At 49.9% G+C, this 7500-nt stretch overlaps 1 non-coding gene across 1 annotated transcript; it reads right to left on the reverse strand.

Annotated features, from left to right (window-relative positions):
* Positions 1 to 1535: 1535 nt before the first annotated feature.
* LOC143175559 (5.8S ribosomal RNA) lies at positions 1536 to 1690 on the reverse strand. Its single transcript, XR_013000288.1, has one exon. It is a non-coding gene; the product is annotated as a 5.8S ribosomal RNA (ribosomal RNA).
* Positions 1691 to 7500: the final 5810 nt, after the last annotated feature.

Below are 7500 nucleotides of genomic sequence, written 5' to 3' on the forward strand. Positions count from 1 at the left end.
GGCGGACGGGACGCGACGTTCGAAAGCCTCGCCAAAGAGGAGCTCCTGCCTCTTCCTCTCTCTTTTCTACGAGAAAAGATAAACGTATTTTACGGGGATACGGAAACGTTACCACGTGGTGTCACACACGATCGTCCGTCTCTTCTCTATAGCAGAAACCGATAAAAATACACCTCCCGAAAGAGAGTATATGGTGATTCTTTTTATATATATATATTTCGAAATACAACTGAACGTGGCGGAAGCGCACGGTGGTGGTCCAGCGAGGACACGCGACGACGGGGAATAAGAACTATTCGACCCGTTACGAATACGCATGCTCGTCCCGCACGATTTTAACACACACCGTGTTTTTCTCCAGTCGTCAAAGCGTTCGTGCGTCGAATTCGAAAAATAAAAAAAAAAGAAAAACACCTTTTCTCTCTCTCGGGGTAAAAGAGTCGATGTGTATTGTGTATAAAGGTTCTGCGAGAAGTCTCGTTTTGACGTGTGTTCCGCCGATAACGACGATCCTCCGAAACGGGGATACAGAAACGTTACACCTCACAACACGATCTCCGTCTCTTCTCTATAGCAGAAACCGATAAAAATACACCTCCCGAAAGAGAGTATATGGTGATTCTTTTTATATATATATATATTTCGAAATTCAACTGAACGTGGCGGAAGCGCACGGTGGTGGTCCAGCGAGGACACGCGACGACGGGGAATAAGAACTATTCGACCCGTTACGAATACGCATGCTCGTCCCGCACGATTTTAACACACACCGTGTTTTTCTCCAGTCGTCAAAGCGTTCGTGCGTCGAATTCGAAAAATAAAAAAAAGAAATACACCTTTTCTCTCTCTCTCGGGGTAAAAAGAGTCGATGTGTATTGTGTATAAAGGTTCTGCTGCGAGAAGTCTCGTTTTGCCGTGTGTTTCGGTAACGACGATCCTCCGAAACGTACATCTCATTCGTAAGAGAGGAAGAAAACAATCTCCCTGGGGCCAGTCGGTAATATACCGACATACGACGTGTCGTGCACATCCGTCTCACGCACGGTATACAAAATATGAATAAAACGTGTGTAGTCTCTCTCTCTCGACTTCTTAATATTTTCTTTCACCTCTGACGCATCATTTCAGGTGACGTCGGGAGCGCGGGAAAAAAAATTTTTCTAAACACACGAAACCGTTCATCTCACGAACAGCCGAAAAAGTTGTCGCTCAGATCCATATCGCAGTGGAGCGGTATCCGCGGGCGGTCGTAATTGAACGACGCACGACGCCGCGAACACTCACGCGAGTCCATACAAACGATTCCGATCGTTTTGCAACAACTAGAACGTACACTGTCCGTGAAATTCACAGAATTTTCGCGTGTCCGCGACAAACGCCGACGAGACACCCATCGTTCGCTCGTACGTAGCATCCTTCTCTTAACCCGACTCAGAGACGTTCTTTGCGCCCTTCGGTAAAAAAACGTTCGATCCGAAGAGGTGAACGACGGCGGGGATTTGACAGAGCTACGCAAGCAGTGTATGGTACGTAAACGACCCTCAGCCAGGCGTGGTCCAGGAATTGTATCCGTGGACCGCAATGTGCGTTCGAAATGTCGATGTTCATGTGTCCTGCAGTTCACACGTTGACGCGCAATTAGCTGCGTTCTTCATCGACCCACGAGCCAAGTGATCCACCGTTCAGGGTAATCGTATAAATTTTATATTTCACATATATAATTTTATTCTCATTTGTTCGACCTAATATCTCTCTTCTTTCAAAGAGAAGATAAAAGTTGATACCTGAATCTCCGACCAGCGCGCGAAGGAGATTCAGGCGTCGCCTTGGAGACGACACCGAAGCCTTTCGAGACGAAAAACGTTCAAGTAATATGTATATATTTCTCGACGTTCCGGGCGTATAGTGCATTCAAAAACCCGCGAAAGACGCAGAAGACTCGCACGCGTGGAAACGACGGGGATATATTTTGTATCCTACCCGATACTGAATCCATCGCGTGCAGTCGACCCTCGCGTTCTTCCGATCAGACGCATCTATTGTTGCGCGCATGTTTTCGCGTCGCATCGCGCGAAACGTTGCACGAATCGTACCGATCGATCGATTGAAAGCAAATAATGAAAAAAGACTTCACAGCTGGCTCTTTGCCGGTCATTCGTCCCATGTTATCTCTTGCCGCGAAATTGGCGCGCAAGAGTTGGGTGTCAGACGCGCGGCTTTAAAACGAGCTTCACGGCCGGTCCCTTCGTTACCGCTTTCGTTCTTTCTCTCGGAACGACCATGAACGAACACGACGAGCGACGCTACGGCATACACACGTCCACGGATTCGATTAAAAAAACAGACTTCACAGCTGGCTCTTTGCCGGTCATTCGTCCCATATTATCTCTTGCCGCGAAATTGGCGCGCAAGAGTTGGGTGTCAGACGCACGGCTTTAAAACGAGCTTCACGGCCGGTCCTCTCAATTCCGTGTACGGTACACGCAAGATGCGGGTTCCACTTCCAGACTACCCGGTCCCTTCTCTCTACGAGAATCGATAGTAGAAGAACGGCTCGAAAACGCGTCTCAGAGACTAGGGGAAAAGAAGCGGTATGCGAGCGAAACGAAAACGCATTATGGAAACGTCGCGAAACAATGTTCGACGGTTGCTCGGTTCCAATCGTGCGGCCGTTTCAATTTCTCGTGCGCTTCACCGTCCCTCCGTAACTCTGGCCGATCGCGTATACCGAAGAGCCGACACGCGCAAAAACCACAGGCATTGTATACTGTGTATATATATATATATATGTTACAGTCACAGCCTTCGCGCGTTTTACTCTCCGACGCGGGGTTTCCACGACGAAAGAGAGACAGTTTCGTGGCGGGTGACTCGGCCGAATCGCTACGACGGGTATTTCTATTATAGAACGAATCATCGCCACCCTTTACCAGTGCCCGACGAAGGAATCACAAGGTCATCTGGAGTTTACAATGCCAGCGACGGTAATTCCAACGAAGACCCGATAAGTCAACTCATCGTTCTATTTCTCCCCGTACAGAAAAGCGAATCGACGCTAATGCACCTCGCGCAAGCACGAACGTTCTCTTCGCGTGGATCGTCCCATCGTCCAAAGATGTAAAGACGCATTGGAGATCGTGGTCTCTGGCGGGCTCATTGCACGCCCCACTGCATATCTTTCCTCGAATCGAGAATGATTCGTCCACTAAGGCTGCGAAACTACGCGTCGAGGAAACTAGGGGAAAGAAGCGGGATGCGAGCGAAACGACAATACATTATGGAAACGTCGCGAAACAATGTTCGGCGGTTGCTCGTTTCCTCCTGCGGACGTTTCATTGCTCGGGCGCTTCACGTCCCTCCGTAACCTTCGCGCGATCGCGTGCCCCGGAGAGCCGGCAACCGGTGAACCACAGGCGTATAAACTATAGTCTTCTATAGCAAGCCTTCGGCGGTTACTCTCCGACGCGGGGATTCCACGACGAGAGAGAATTTCGTGGCGGGTGACATCGGTCGAAACGCTACGACGGGTATTTCTATTATAGAACGAATCATCGCCACCCTTTACCAGTGCCCGACGAAGGAATCACAAGGTCATCTGGAGTTTACAATGCCAGCGACGGTAATTCCAACGAAGACCCGATAAGTCAACTCATCGTTCTATTTCTCCCCGTACAGACAAGCGAATCAACGCTATCGCACCTCACGCATGCACGAACGTTCTCTTCGCGTGAATCGTCCCATCGTCGAAAGATATAGCCGCTTGGAGATCGTGGCCCATCAAGTTCTTCCGTAACTCCTGCGCGATCGCGTACCCCGGAGAGCAGGCAACCGGTGAACCACAGGCGTATAAACTATAGTCTTCTATAGCAAGCCTTCGCGTTTACTCTACGACGCGGGGATTCCACGACGAGAGAGATTTTCGTGGCGGGTGACACGGCCGAATCGCTACGACGGGTATTTCTATTATAGAACGAATCATCGCCACCCTTTACCAGTGCCCGACGAAGGAATCACAAGGTCATCTGGAGTTTACAATGCCAGCGACGGTAATTCCAACGAAGACCCGATAAGTCAACTCATCGTTCTATTTCTCCCCGTACAGAAAAGCGAATCGGCGCTATCGCACCTCACGCAAGCAGGAATGATCTCTTCGCGTGGATCGTCCCATCGTCGAAAGATGTAAGACGTACAGAAATCGTGGTCCATCACGATTATTCGTAACTCTCCGAGTCGCGTATCTGAGAGTAGGGCAAACGGAGAACCACAGGCATAAATAATACTATATATTTCTTATATAGTTAGCCTTCGCGTTTTACTCTCCGACATGGGGATTCCACGACGAGAGAGAGTTTCGTGGCGGGTGACTCGGCCGAATCGCTACGACGGGTATTTCTATTATAGAACGAATCATCGCCACCCTTTACCAGTGCCCGACGAAGGAATCACAAGGTCATCTGGAGTTTACAATGCCAGCGACGGTAATTCCAACGAAGACCCGATAAGTCAACTCATCGTTCTATTTCTCCCCGTACAGAAAAGCGAATCGACGCTATCGCACCTCGCGCGAGCACGTAACTACTCTTCGCGTGGATCGTCCCATCGTCGAAAGATGTAAGACGCACGGAAATCGTGGCCCATCAACGTTTTTTTGTAACTCTGCCGATCGCGTATCACAGAGCCGAGACGCACATACCACAGGCGTATAATACCGTTTTCTTTCGTATGGTAAGCCTTCGCGTTTACTCTTCGGCGCGGGGTTTCCACGTCGAGAGAGACTTTCGTGGCGGGTGACATCGGTCGAAACGCTACGACGGGTATTACTATTATAGAACGAATCATCGCCACCCTTTACCAGTGCCCGACGAAGGAATCACAAGGTCATCTGGAGTTTACAATGCCAGCGACGGTAATTCCAACGAAGACCCGATAAGTCAACTCAACGTTCTATTTCTCCCCGTACAGAAAAGCGAATCGACGCTGTTGCACCTCACGCAAGCACGAACGTTCTCTTCGCGTGGATCGTCCCATCGTCGAAAGATGTAAGACGCACGGAAATCGTGGCACATCACGTGTTTTCGGAACTCTGTCGACCGCGTATCTCAGAGACGACGCGCGCGAACCACTGGCATATACTATTATATATCGCGTTTTACCCTCCGACGCGGGGATTCCACGACGAGAGAGAGTTTCGTGAGCGGGTTGACTCGGAAGAAACGCTACGACGGGTATTTCTATTATAGAACGCATCATCGCCACCCTTTACCAGTGCCCGACGAAGGAATCACAAGGTCATCTGGAGTTTACAATGCCAGCGACGGTAATTCCAACGAAGACCCGATAAGTCAACTCAACGTTCTATTTCTCCCCGTACAGAAAAGCGAATCGACGCAATCGCACCATACGCGTGCACGTAAACAACTCTTCGCGTGGATCGTCCCATCGTCGAGAGACGTAAGTTTTCATAGTATGAATTCGCGTTTTACTCTCCGACGCGGGGATTCCACGACGAGAGAGAGTTTCGTGAGCGGGTTGACTCGGAAGAAACGCTACGACGGGTATTTCTATTATAGAACGCATCATCGCCACCCTTTACCAGTGCCCGACGAAGGAATCACAAGGTCATCTGGAGTTTACAATGCCAGCGACGGTAATTCCAACGAAGACCCGATAAGTCAACTCAACGTTCTATTGCTCCCCGTACAGAAAAGCGAATCGACGCAATCGCACCATACGCGTGCACGTAACAACTCTTCGCGTGGATCGTCCCATCGTCGAGAGACGTAAGTTTCCATACTATGAATTCGCGTTTTACTCTCCGACGCGGGGATTCCACGACGAGAGAGAGTTTCGTGAGCGGGTTGACTCGGAAGAAACGCTACGACGGGTATTTCTATTATAGAACGCATCATCGCCACCCTTTACCAGTGCCCGACGAAGGAATCACAAGGTCATCTGGAGTTTACAATGCCAGCGACGGTAATTCCAACGAAGACCCGATAAGTCAACTCAACGTTCTATTACTCCCCGTACAGAAAAGCGAATCGACGCAATCGCACCATACGCGTGCACGTAACAACTCTTCGCGTGGGTCGTCCCATCGTCGAGAGACGTAAGTTTCATAGTAAGCCTTCGGCGTTTTACTCTCCGACGCGGGGATTCCACGACGAGAGAGAGAGTTTCGTGAGCGGGTTGACTCGGAAGAAACGCTACGACGGGTATTTCTATTATAGAACGCATCATCGCCACCCTTTACCAGTGCCCGACGAAGGAATCACAAGGTCATCTGGAGTTTACAATGCCAGCGACGGTAATTCCAACGAAGACCCGATAAGTCAACTCAACGTTCTATTTCTCCCCGTACAGAAAAGCGAATCGACGCAATCGCACCATACGCGTGCACGTAAACAACTCTTCGCGTGGATCGTCCCATCGTCGAGAGACGTAAGTTTTCATAGTATGAATTCGCGTTTTACTCTCCGACGCGGGGATTCCACGACGAGAGAGAGTTTCGTGAGCGGGTTGACTCGGAAGAAACGCTACGACGGGTATTTCTATTATAGAACGCATCATCGCCACCCTTTACCAGTGCCCGACGAAGGAATCACAAGGTCATCTGGAGTTTACAATGCCAGCGACGGTAATTCCAACGAAGACCCGATAAGTCAACTCAACGTTCTATTTCTCCCCGTACAGAAAAGCGAATCGACGCAATCGCACCATACGCGTGCACGTAAACAACTCTTCGCGTGGATCGTCCCATCGTCGAGAGACGTAAGTTTTCATAGTATGAATTCGCGTTTTACTCTCCGACGCGGGGATTCCACGACGAGAGAGAGTTTCGTGAGCGGGTTGACTCGGAAGAAACGCTACGACGGGTATTTCTATTATAGAACGCATCATCGCCACCCTTTACCAGTGCCCGACGAAGGAATCACAAGGTCATCTGGAGTTTACAATGCCAGCGACGGTAATTCCAACGAAGACCCGATAAGTCAACTCAACGTTCTATTACTCCCCGTACAGAAAAGCGAATCGACGCAATCGCACCATACGCGTGCACGTAACTACTCTTCGCGTGGATCGTCCCATCGTCGAGAGACGTAAGTTTCCATACTATGAATTCGCGTTTTACTCTCCGACGCGGGGATTCCACGACGAGAGAGTGTTTCGTGAGCGGGTTGACTCGGAAGAAACGCTACGACGGGTATTTCTATTATAGAACGCATCATCGCCACCCTTTACCAGTGCCCGACGAAGGAATCACAAGGTCATCTGGAGTTTACAATGCCAGCGACGGTAATTCCAACGAAGACCCGATAAGTCAACTCAACGTTCTATTGCTCCCCGTACAGAAAAGCGAATCGACGCAATCGCACCATACGCGTGCACGTAACAACTCTTCGCGTGGATCGTCCCATCGTCGAGAGACGTAAGTTTCATAAGTAAGCCTTCGGCGTTTTACTCTCCGACGCGGGGATTCCACGACGAGAGAGTGTTTCG

The sequence above is a fragment of the Nomia melanderi genome, unplaced genomic scaffold (assembly GCF_051020985.1).
Source record: "Nomia melanderi isolate GNS246 unplaced genomic scaffold, iyNomMela1 scaffold0108, whole genome shotgun sequence".
NCBI classification, from domain to species: Eukaryota; Metazoa; Arthropoda; class Insecta; order Hymenoptera; family Halictidae; genus Nomia; species Nomia melanderi.